Raw genomic sequence first — 13,206 nt, forward strand, 5'->3', positions numbered from 1 at the left:
CCTGATATTTCCTTTAGCAGTTTTATAGTTTCAGGTCTTATGTTTAAGTCTTTAATTCATTTTGAGTTGATTTTTGCATATGGTGACAGATAAGGATTCACCATTACTTTTTTTGCATGTAGATACTCAGTTTTCCCAACATTATGTATTTAAGAGACTGAATTATGAGAGAACTAATTTTACAGCTTGCCTATGTTTGAATCATGGCAGTTTTTAATGAGTCCCTCTGCCAGCCATCTCCCTTCCTCCTGAAAGACACATCTTTTTTTTCCCGGTGGTTATGCTTCATTCCATATGTGCTTTAATTTCATTTCTTTAATGATTATGACTTTGAAATATGTGTGTTCTGTTTATTGTGACACTTCTGCACAGATTATTTCTTCCTTTAAATTGCTCCTTTTTCTTTTGCTTGTATCCCTCTCCAAGTTTTGATCTATTTAACAAAAAAAACTTGTGCCAGTGGTGAGGCTCTCATCTCTCAGCTTCAAACCTGCACTTTTATTCTCTGTTGCATGATGTTGCAGCTGAAACTCAAGACTACAATTCTCTTTTGCCAGTGGCTTCCTGTTTGGCTCTGATAATAAAGGTTATGGGGACAGCCCGCTTCCAAATGTTCCTGAGAAGATCACACCATCCTTACCTCTTCGCTTTGGGGCCTGTATTTCATAACATAAATAGTGGTTCAATTCAATTAGCAGTTTTTCCAACATTTGTGGAACTAATGTAATTGTACCCCCTCAGAGACCACTCCCCATCATCTCAGGTCTTATGTATATGGGACTTTTTGAAGACATCAGCCCCAACTTAGCCCATTTTTAGAAAGCTGAGCTTCAGTGGTGCAGGACCTTTACTCCAAGCTTCTAAAGTTAAATAATCTCAGCTTCTCCACTTTGTTTAGTCAGATTATCCCCTGTCTAGACCTTGCTTGATAGAGAAATTGGTAATAGTAGTAGTCCTAGAGAATAGTTCCTCAAAGATAAGATTCAGGAATTGGTTTAATGTTGAGCTAGGCAAACTATTTCTGTAAAGAGCATGCCATAAGGTTACTATCCTAATTACTATTGACTACTGATTAGAAAAGAAATAGCCACTAGGCAAAGAACCAGAGTGGTCAGACTTGGCCCAAAGCCTATCTTTAGTGAAACCTGGTTAATAGAAAGAGATCCAGACTGAAATCTGGAGTCAGCCACTCCAGGCCTGGCTCTACTGTAAACAAGGTAGCTTCTTTGCCTATGGGGACATTACATACCAGCACTCTTCAAATTCCTCCTCTCAAAAACAAGCCATTGAGATTGGTTACTTCAAAGCTCTTCTCAATCTCTGTAATTCTATAAATGTAAGAATATTACATTTAACTTTATTATATTTCCTTGAGTAAAATTTGACATAAAAAATAGTTGTAGCAATTGATTGCTAGAATGACAGCATAAAGAGTTCCTCTGACTTGCTCTTTAGCCAAACTGGTAAAAATATTTAAAAAATACCTACTTATAGTCTCTGGAAATGGCCCTGAGAGTAAACAGAAAATGAAACAAATGCCTATTCAAAAGAATCTACTAAAATTCTATACGAACAGAAAGAGTCTGCGGTATTTGATCCAAGACAAGAAAAAGTTTGAAAACTCACAAATATGTGAAAATTGTAAAACAGACTCCTAAATAACTCTGAGAAAAAAAAGAAATCAAAATGAAAATAAAAAAGGAAACACCTTGAAGTAAAAAAAAATGATGACCCAACTTTCTAAACTTAGGAAATGCAGCTAAATCAGCCTTCAGGGGAAATTTATAGCTTAAAATGTCTATAGTAAAAAAGATGAAAGATCTCGAATCAGTTATCTGACATTCTATCTTAAGACACTGGAAAACCTCATTGTCTTACAGCTAAGCATAGAAGGAACATACCTCAAATAACAAAGGGCATATATGACAAATCCACTGCCAACATCATAAGCAATGGGGAAAAGCTAAAAGCATTCCTTCTAAAAACTGTAACAAGACAATGATGCCGACTTTCGCCACTTCTATTCAACACACTACTGAAAGTCCTAGCAAAAGCAATCAGGCAAGAGAAAGATATAAAGATAAAGGGCATCTAAATTGGGAAAGAGAAAGTAAAACTATCTCTGTTTGCCAGTGATAAGATTGTATACCTAGAAAACTATAGACTCCTCCAAAAGACTCCTAGATCTGATATGTGAATTCAGTAAAGTCTCAGATTACAAAATCAACGTACAAAAATCAGTATCACTTCTATACACCAACATTGACCAAGCTGAGAATAAAATCAAAACTTTATTCCTTTCACAACAGCTGCAAAAAAAGAAAATTTCTAAAAATATACTTAACCAAGGGTAAAGAAACTCTACAAAGAGAAGTACAAAACATTGTTGAAATAAATCTGAGACAACACAAATAAATGAAAATATATCCCATGTTTATGGGTTGGAGGAATCGGTATCATGAAAATGACCATATTGCCCAAAGCAATCTGTAGATTCAATTCAATTCTTACTGAAATATCAATGTCATTTTTCAAAGAATTAGAAAACAATTCTACTATTCATAAGAAACCAAAAAAGAGCCCAAATAAAGCAACACTTAACAAAACAAATCTAGAGGCATCAAATTATCCAACTTCAAAGTATAATACAAGACTATTGTAACCAACACACCATGGTACTTGTATAAAAGCAGATATGTAGACCAATGGAGTAGAATAGAGAACCAAGAAATAAACCCAAATACTTAAAACCAACTGATTTTTGACAAAACATACAAAAACTTAAATTGAGGAAAGGACACCATATTCAATAAATGATCCTGAGAAAACTGGATAGCCATATGTAAAAGAATGAAATTGGATCCCTATCTCTTGCTATAAACAAAAAAACAACTCAAGATGGATCAAAGACTTAAATCTAAGACTGGAATCCTTAAACATTCTGGAAGAAAACTTAGAAAAAAACTATCTGGACATTGGCCTATGCAAAGAATTTATGACAAACACTCCAAAAGCAAATGGAACAAAAACAAAAATAAATAAATGGGATGTATTTAAACTAAAAAGCTTCTTCACCACAAAATAAATAATCATCAGAGTAAACAGACAGCTTACAGAATGGGAAAAAATGATGTTTGGAAACTATGCATCTGACAAAAGACTTATACCTGCAAGGAACTGCAAGAATCTTCAAGGAACTCAAACAAATCAGCAAGAAAAAAAAAATCCCATTAGAAAGCAGACAAACTACATGACAAGAAAGCACTCCAAAGAAGATATCCAAATGGCCAGCAAACAAGATGTTCAACATCACTAATCATCCAGGAAATGCAAATTAAAGCCCCAATGAGATACCACCTTACTCCAGCCAGAATGGGTATTATTAAAAAATCAAAAACAATAGATGTGGCATGGATGTGGTCAAAAGAGAATGCTTATACACTGTTGTTGGTAGGGTAAATTAGTACAGCCTTTATGGAAAACGGTATGAAGATTTCTCAACCAAAAGTATCTCTACTATTTGATCTAGTAATCCCACTACTGGCTATCTACCCAAAGGAAAATAAGTCATTATATCAAAAGACAACTGTACATGTACATTTATCATAGCACTATTCACAACTGCAAAGATGTGAAACAAACTTAAATACTCATCAACCAATGAATGGATAAAATAATGTGCTATGTTAATCAAAACAGTGTGATGCTAGCAAAAACATAGACATATAGAGCAATGGATAAAACTGAGAACCTAGAAATAAACTTTTACAATTTATTTTGACAAAAGTGCCAGGAATATTCATTGAGGAAAATAATATTTTTCTCAAGAAACGGTCCGGAAACAACTGAGTAGCCATATACAAATGAGTGAAATTGGACTTTTACTTTACATTATATAAAAATAAGCTCAAGTGAATTAAAGAACAAAATATTAGAGCTAAAGCTATACAACTATTTGAAAAAATTATTAGGGTTAATCAACATGACCTTCATTGGGCAATGAATCCTTAGATATTAATACAAAAGAAGAAGAAAGAAAAAAATAAATTGAACATAATCAAATTATAAACTTCGTGTTGTAAAGGATATTATCAAGGAAGATAAATCACAACACAGAATTTTTAAAAATTGCAAAATCACATATTTGATAAAAAAAATCTAGAATATGTGGAAAACTCATACAACTGGTTGATCAAAAGATAATTCAACTTAAAAACATGAAAAAGATCTAAATAAATATTTCTCCCAAGAAGAAACAAATGGCAAATAAATACAGAAAAAGATGTTTGACATTTCAGGGAAGTACAAATAAAACCCACAAAGGAATACCACTTCACACTCACTAATGTGGCTGGAATCAAAAGGTCAGATAATTACCACTCTTGGCAAGGATGTGGACAAAGCAAAACTCTTATTGCTGGTGGAAACATGAAATGGTGCAGTCATTTTTGCAAACTGTTGGCAATGCCTCAAAAAATTAAGTATCATTTCTATATGAGCTAGCAATTCCACTCCCAGAGAACTCTCCTCCCAAGAAAAGTAAAAACACATGTCCACACAAAAACTTTTACATAAACTGTAACACATTATGAGTAATTGCCACAAGTTGGAAGTAATACAAATGTCCACTAAGGAATAGATTTTAAAAACATGGTATGTTCATGCAATGGAATATTATATGGCTATAAAATGATGAAGTACTGATCCATGTGACCGTTGGATACACCTTGAAAATGTTGTGCTACATGAAAGAAGCCAGACACAGAAAGTCACCTATTGTATCTGTACCATTATGTGAAATGTCCAGAATAGACAACTTTAGAGCAAAGGAAAGTACATTGGTGGTTGTTGAGTGGTAATATGGGTGGGGAGGGGGTGTAAAGGGAGTGTAGCAAAAGGGTACATTTTGAGGTGATGGAAAATGTTTTAAATTTGACTGTGGTGATGGTTGCACATCTCTGTAAATATGCTGAAAAATCATTGGATTATATACTTTAAATAGGTGAATTGTATGGCATGTGAAATACATCATAATAACAGTATTTAAAAAATAGCTGTGTGGGGATCTAGGCAGGGACCTGAGTGAATGGACTTATCTTAAATCACTGCACATTCATTTAGCTGATGTCGCTAGTGTACACTTTGAATTCAAGTGACTTTTGCAGTTCATAAGAATCAAAGAGGGAAGGGGTTTAGAGTATCTAGGAGGTGTCGATTTGATCCACTAAAGCGGTATTTGATCTGGGTGGTGACTGATAGAGACAGAGGTTGGGCAAAGGAATGCCTCCTTTTTAACTTGCAACGCTTCAAATAGCTAATAGTATGGGCTTCTTGGGTTCTGTTGCATGAAATAAGGGACGTTGGTCCATTTAACTGGGCTGCAGACATCTGCAGGCTCAGGCACTCTTGGCTGAGGCCTGGCCAGAGGCTTTGTGACCTGCTGGAGGGCACACTGGTTGATGTTCCCATCTTTTCCTCATATTGAGAAAACTGCCAGTGCCTTTGCCCTCACACCGGCTGAACTTTATCTGTAGTTGCCCCTCGTCATGTTTTAATAGACTGCAGTATTTGTGAGATCTTGTGAGCTGAGTCTTATTTCTCCCCAAGCATTAGATAAGCAAGACTGTCTACTTTGCTTCTCTTTCTTATTTTTGTTTCCACTACCCTGGACATTTCCATTAACTCTGACTTATAAGACATTAACTGCTTTCCTCCAGGCTTAAATTTTCCTATAACCTAGGAATATTTGGGCAGTGGTTCCATGCTGGAAATCTAATTGATGCATAAAATGCACCCTGAGTTCTTTTAACCAATTTCCGAGATATAAAGCAGTCTAGGAGTAGGGGCCAATAGGCCGAAGGACAGGGACTTGGCCTTAGTGATGGCCTCTGAAGTGCTCAGGAGAATCACTGGCTCATGCTAGGCGCTTAATGAATCATGAATATGGTCACCAACAGAACTGAGATAGTATCTAATACTTGACAAGAAAAGGACGGGGGATGTTCAGAGGCAAGCAGAGCAAATGTTAGCAGGATGCTGGAGCTCCACATCACAGCTGCACCATTTCATCTCTAGGTAAATGACTGTGGGACCTTTGGATGTAATTACCAAACAATTTCCATGCTAAACCGCTCGCTGTCTTTACTTTTTCTAAAACATTGGACTTACCTGTAGCTGCAGGGATCCATATATGAGACATTCTACTTTGTGTTATGTCTTAACGTGAATTTCTTCTCCTGTTGTGGAGTCTTGGATTGTATAGCTATGGTCATTTAGAAAATCAATCCATCAATGCATAAGAATGCTGACTTTTTTTAAACCAAAATTGCTTTTATATATTCTCATTTTCAGACAACAAAGTTGTAGCACATATAGATTCTTTAACTTGCCCAACACTACACAGTCCTCAGTGGCAGGACCACAATCACAACTTAGGCATCGTACTCCACAGTGTATCCTTCTACTCACCTTGCTGTTGGTGTCAAGCAGGATGAATAAGTTATGCTGCAGTACCAATTAGGCTCAAAATCTCAGTGGATTAAAGCAAAAAGTCTTTCTTGCTCATATTATACGTGAATTTTAGGGCACGCAGGGGCCTGCTCCACAATTGCCTCACACAAGGCCTCTACCATCTTTAACTAAATGAGAAAGGGATGTGGGAAATTGAACACTGGCTTTAATGCTACCCAGATATGCCAAATATCATGTCAGCTCACGTTTCAGTAACCCAAGCAGGTCACATGGTCATGCCCACCTTCAAGGCAGTGGCAAATATAATTCACCATGTCTCTGGATGAGACTAACTGGAATAATGGTGAAGAACCCTACTGACTTCAACACTAGGCTTAAAACATACACATACGCATATACAAAAATATTTGCATGCATCCATAAGCACACAAACAAACCCATTCCAAAGCCCTGTGTATATTGTGCCAACACAGAGAAGCAAGCCGAAAAGTGATATTTCCTTCCTTCCTTCCTTCCTTCCTTCCTTCCTTCCTTCCTTCCTTCCTTCCTTCCTTCCTTCCTCCTTCCCTTCCTTTCTTCTTTCCTTCCTTCCTTCTTTCCTAACAAATCGATTTTTACTGAGAATCAATTTTGTGATAATGACGCTAAGGAGTACATGGTAAATTACTGATTCAACATGCCTTTTTTTTCTAAACATCAATTTGGTTATGTAGCAGTAAAATCCCAATCGTATGATGTAGAGTTAACTCTAACATCAAATTTTGATAGTCAAATTAGACTGTGGCCTGTCAGCCAAATCCTACTAAGGAGCATTATAAATGTATTTTTCCATTTGATCTACAGATATTCAAATATACTAAAATAACTGGATACATTTGTCCAATTTTCATCCAAATAGAATCGTTAGAATGATCTTCCTCTAGGTCATTTAGAAAGCAATGTAATTATATGCAAAGTCCATGATATATCATCTTCATGTAAACCAGGTGTCAATTGCTTGATGACTCCAAGTTTTCAGGCTGTCCTTTAACTTTTTGTTTTAATTTTTTTTTATTTTTTTATTTTTTAATTTTTTTAAATTTTTTTTAATTTTTTTTTGGGGGGGGAGGGGGGACAGAGTTTCACTCTCTCGCCCAGGCTGGAGTGCAATGATGCAATCTCAGTGTACTGCAACCTCCGCCTCCAGGGTTCAAGTGATTCTTTTGCCTCTGCCTCCCGAGTAGCTGGGATTACAGGTGCACGCCACCACGCCTGGCTAATTTTTGTATTTTTAGTAGAGAAGGGGTTTCACCATGTTGCCCAGGCTGGTTGTGGGAGTCCACCCTCCTTGGACTCCCAAAGTGCCGGGAGTACAGGTGTGAACCACCACACCTGGCCCCTTTAACATTTTTAGAGTGTCTCACCTTAGGTGCTGTGAAAAATCCAGCACACCGCTGAATATTTCACGGGATCTGCAGAGAAGAGATAAATTCTTACATTCCTCCAGGGAACTTCTTTTTCCAAATTTCTACTTTAGATATTTTTTTCTTTCTTTTGTTTCATTGTATGCATGAGAGGTCTGTAATCCTTAAGATAGTAACTGACTCATTTTCCACAATCCATCTCAACGTCTGCTTTTTAACACTCAGGAACGTTCTAGAGTTTTATTGAAAATTTATGTTAAAAATAAGGATTGAGGATAATCTGGGGCACATAAAAAAGCAGCATTATTTTGTATTTGTTGGATTATTTTTTTCATTTTTATTTTTGGCACTGGAGAGCAGAGCTCTATCAGGAAACAGAATGCATAGCTAAATCGTGGACCTCAGTGTTCTTGAGAACTTTTTGATCATTCTAATTTCTACGAATTCCTGTGCACTAGCTATCCCTACATGCACAGCACTGATTGACACCTAATGTCATTGGATTTCTTCTTCCTTTTATTCCTCTCCATCTAGCTATTATCTTTAACTCACCCCTGTCCCTTCCCAAACCCTGTCTGTGACATAAAGAAATCAAGCCCCATCTCAGTTTCAGTGTCTCCACCTAGACCATATGCTAAATAACCCTGACTTCCATTCATTACATGGCTTCTCAGGGCATTTTCCTAAACAAGATCCCAAATACTTTGTAAAGGAATTAGCTCTTGCCTAGCAGATAGAAGGGGGATACAGTCAACTTTGACTTTATATAGGTTTTAAATAGTTGAATGGTGATTGAAGATAATGAAACTAAGACTTAGAGCAAAGTTTTCAAAATTTTTTGAGAAACTCTGAAACATAAAAGAATATATCATATTGTGTAGAAATGAAACAAAATTTAAGTTTTGCAATACATAATGAACTCTGCTTTTTTTTTTTTTTTTTTTTGACAGAGTCTCACTCTGTCGTCCAGGCTGGAGTGCGGTGGCACAATCTCAGCTCACTGCAACCTCTACCTCCCCGGTTCAAGCGATTCTCTTGCCTTAGCCTCCTGAGTAGATGGGACTACAGGCACCTGCCACCACACCCGGCTAATTTTTTGTACATTTTTTTTTTAGTAGAGAAGGGGGGATGGTCTAGATCTCCTGACCTCACAATCCACCTGCCTCAGCCTCCCAAAGTGCTGGGATTGTAGGCGTGAGCCACTGTGCCCTGCCGATATTTTCTATTATATTTCAGTTTTCATATATTTCTTTGAAGATTAAATTGATTCTACAACCCCTAATGAGTTATGATCTGCAGTTTGGGAAACACAGGCTTTAGGTGGCTCAGTAAATTCTCTAAAATTCTAAAGCTACTCTGTGTTGAACACAGAATTCCAAACCTAGTTTGTCCAAATTTAAAGCTTATCCAATAACTATTAATAACATTAAAAAAAATGTCTTCTCCAGAGGATGAACAATGTATTCATGAATCTGTAGGAGTTCTCAGGAAAGCAGTTCACAGAAAATTAAAGGGCTTTCACCTTTTACCCAGAATTGCTCATGCTGGCCTGGGAGATGACTGGATTCTCGTTGAAACGGGAATGCACAGTCAGACAGCTGGCTTTGAAGATGTTTTGCACAACTGCTGTTTTAAAGCATTTTTATGAAGCTTAACATTGTCATTAGAACTGTGATCCTTGCACTGTGGTGATATTGTAGCTCATTAGGGCCACACAAGTTTTAATAAAAAGGGAAAGAACTACATAGTTTACTTAATGTGCCAAGTGTAATGCTATGTCAAGTACACTGAGCATTTTTTTTCTTTTTCTCCACTAGAACTATACCAATCTTGAATCAAGTTCACACACACACATACACACAAGTACTTCACAGCCCCTGAAATATTAAATATAGACATATTTTATCCTAAATCGCCAAAAGCCAAATGGAAAAGTTGTGCCAAAAAAATTAAAATTGGTAAGAAGAAGTAAATCAGAAGGAGAATAAGGCGAAAGTATCTAGAAGGAAAATAATAAATAGAAAAATAGAAATAGCTTCCGTGTCTTGCCCACACTACGAGTGCTTCCAGAGCCTGGCTCCCACATTGATGGAGGAAGCACTCACTTATGGAGATGAATTAGGAGAAGGACTCCAGCTTCATCCAGACATCTCTCAATGCACTATCACTGTAATACGAAGAGCCACCTTCAGTGGCTTCCTCTCTTAGGTTGGACGTTGCCTGACTGAGAGATAGGATGGTGCTGAAGTCACAACAAATGGTCTCCATTGTATCAGTTGACTCGAGGCAGCATAAGTACCAATTGGCAAGAGTGGGGTAGCAGATGGTATAAGTGAGAGGATATGAAGTAAATCATATATATTCCATAATCGTTCTAATGTCAAAAGTAGCCTTTTCTGTTTCCATTGTTTCTCTTCACAATAAAACAAGAGAAACAGACCATCTCACATGACTCCTCAACTAATGTTTGAATTTATTCTTCCACATTATTCCCAAACAAGTATTAAACTATATGTGATGAACAACCCACAGTGTTTAAAAAATCAATCTCTTGTGGATTGATACTTTTATGAAATAAAAAAGCCTAGATATTTTGTTCATGTCAACTTTTATAAATTTTCTAAATTATTTTCTTATGTTCTCTACTTAGACTGACAAGAAAAAGGCAGAGCACTGATGTAACTTATGTTTGAATACCCCAGTGTTACTATAAAGAGCAACTACCTTGAGACAATTGATTGAATTTTCTAAGCATTTTCTGACAGTGAAAACAGTGAGTCAGTTGTTGGGTGATGGAGATACAAAGGTGATAGGATAGTTATTCTGGGATCTATGTGTGGAGAGGCTCTCAGCCCAGCTCAGAAAGCAGAAGTCTTCCAGAAGACAGAGTCCAAAGCAGAGCCTTGAAGGGAGAATTTGAACAAGTACTCAGAGAACTAAGAGGAGTTTGGCATACAGAAGCTTCAAGTGTTCTTGCTCACGTATGTGCTCTCTCTTCCTTTTCTATCTGATACAGATCTATGTTGGTCTTTCTCTTGCTTCTCCTCATCAGTTCTAGTTAACTTGTGGAGACTAATATCAGTTAGGAACTCTGTTGTCATCAATGGACAGAAGGAAAGAAAGAAAGAAGAAGGAAAAGAAGAAAGGAGGGAGGGAAGGAAGAGAGGGAAGGAGGGAGGAAGAGAGGAAGGGAAATAGGAAAGGAAGAAGGAAGGGAAGGAAGGGGAATATGAAAAGAAAGAATAAGAAAGGAAAGGAAAGGAAAAAGGAAGATAGAAAGGAAGGGGAAAGAGAAGGAAAGAGGGAGGGAGGGAGGAAGAAAGGGAAGGAAAGAATCAAGTTATCTTGAAAAAAAAAGGTAAAGAGAATTGTTTCAAATCTCAAAGAAAGGTCAATGGTTTCCATTCCCAGAGTCTCCAGCTAGCTTCTCATTGATGTCACTGGGTAGGTTCTTCTATTCAAACCCCTGAGGCAGAGCACTGTGAGCTGTCCATGCAACCAGAGCCTCTCACATTCTACTCCTGCAGCCATGTCTCCAGGGACTTCCCCCTAAATCACGTGGCTGCTAATTAGGAAGAGTAAAAATTTGAACACATCAGGGTACATTCTGCAAAAAAGAATACATTCAGGAGTAGGAGGCAGATGGAGGACAGGTCTGTGGATGTCAGTTGGCCTCACACAATATGCTAGCCCCCTTACACATAGCAAGGTGACAAATATTTAAAGCGTGCTTTGAGTACTTTTGTGGGATTAAACAAACTCATTTAAAAATATATACTTGGCATACATAATTTCAGGTCCACCCAATATCTCAGTACTGTATTTGGAAAAAAAAAAAAGTCTGAATATTCCATTAAAAAAAAGAAGAAAAATTGAAAAATGAAAACTCTTCAATGAATTGCCGGTGTCTCTTAGAATCAAGTTAAAAGTTATAATATGAACCAAAAGGTCCCACAGGACCCAGTCCTTGCCCGCACATCCAGACCCTCCCATTACACTATCTCCCATGCCTCTAGTTCAAAATGTTATCCAAATGTCAGAGGTTCACTCTAGGTCCCATTGCTCACTGCACAGAAAGCCAATCACTGAGACAATGAGTATTGCCAAGAAAGAAGGCTGTTTATTCTCATGACAGTGGCCAGAGAGATGAGAACCAAGTCTCAAATCTGTCTCTCACACTGACTAAAATTGAGGGTTTATATAGCGGGGAAGTAATGAGGCTACACAGGAAAATGGGACTTAGGGAGGGGTGAGGAAGCAATCATGAGGAATGAGGGGTGGCATCTCACTGTCTGCATGTGGTGACCTGATAAGATTTAATAAGTTTCAGTTCCTTACCTGAGGGTTGGTTTCCTGAGGAAGGAACTCAAGTAAGACAAACGTTAAGTTTCAAGTTTTAAGACAGGGAGGGTAAATTTCTACATTCGTACAAAACTCCATAAATATAATTTCTATGAGTCAACTGGGCTGGTTTCAAGAAAATCCCCACTATGCTGACCTCACCCTCCCTCGTGGCTGACCAAATTCACCTCCTTCCCTGCCCTGGATCTTTGAACATGTATCTTTCCCTGCTTAGCCCACACCTTGCTGCATCCATTGCCCAATCAGCTCCATGCCTTCACTGCACCTACTTCATATTTGGGGTCTCAGATTCAATGTCACTTCTATAAATAGTGCCTCCCTATCTTCAGCCTACTTTAAGTATTCAGAGTAAATATCAACAGTGCATCCCCTTGTTTTACTTCCTTCTTTTTTAAAGCAGTGATGAAGATTATTATAACTTGGTATGGTGATTTCTGACTTCCCTAGTAGAAGGAAAGCTGTATGAGAATAGAAAACATTTCTCTTTTGTCATCCTGGGCACAGTGCAGTGCTTCTGCCTATTAGGTATTTAATAAATATTTACAAATGAACTTTTGAATTTTTCCACTATTATTAATAATAAGTGAAATTTCCTGGGTACTTACTACGTGGTAATTTAGAGCCAAATGACCATGAAAAAAGTAAGGCAGGAATAGGTTAGGTGACTTGCCCAAGGTAACACAGCTTAGCAAGCAGCAGAGCTGGGATCTGAGTCTGGACAGTAGAACCCTGGCATGCCATCCATGTGTTCCTACCATGTTCTGCTAACTCTCAGTAATTAACTGCAATGAAAACGTAAGGCCGTCTAAAAACTAGTGCTATTTATCCTTGCCTCCCACCTTGGAATTAAGTCTCTTTGACTCCCACACTGTTCCAATAACTTAAATTTTCCACAGCCTTTACTGAGAGGGGAAGGGTTGCAGGGGGTGGGATAAGAAAATTGGAAACTTATGTCTTGGAATGCCTTGGG

General features: G+C 37.6%; 1 long non-coding RNA gene across 1 annotated transcript in view; it reads right to left on the reverse strand.

Annotated features, from left to right (window-relative positions):
• Positions 1–278: 278 nt before the first annotated feature.
• The window catches only part of LOC131382434 (uncharacterized), a 40,867-nt gene continuing 27,939 nt past the window's right edge, over positions 279–13,206 (reverse strand). Inside the window, exons 2-3 of the long non-coding RNA XR_009211926.1 lie at positions 1,250–1,328; positions 279–433 (exon numbers count right to left, since the gene is read on the reverse strand). This is a non-coding gene — a long non-coding RNA (uncharacterized LOC131382434). The remainder of the gene's footprint in view (positions 434–1,249; positions 1,329–13,206) is intronic.

This window comes from Hylobates moloch, unplaced genomic scaffold (genome assembly GCF_009828535.3).
Source record: "Hylobates moloch isolate HMO894 unplaced genomic scaffold, HMol_V3 SCAFFOLD_24, whole genome shotgun sequence".
In the NCBI taxonomy this organism is placed as follows: domain Eukaryota; kingdom Metazoa; phylum Chordata; class Mammalia; order Primates; family Hylobatidae; genus Hylobates; species Hylobates moloch.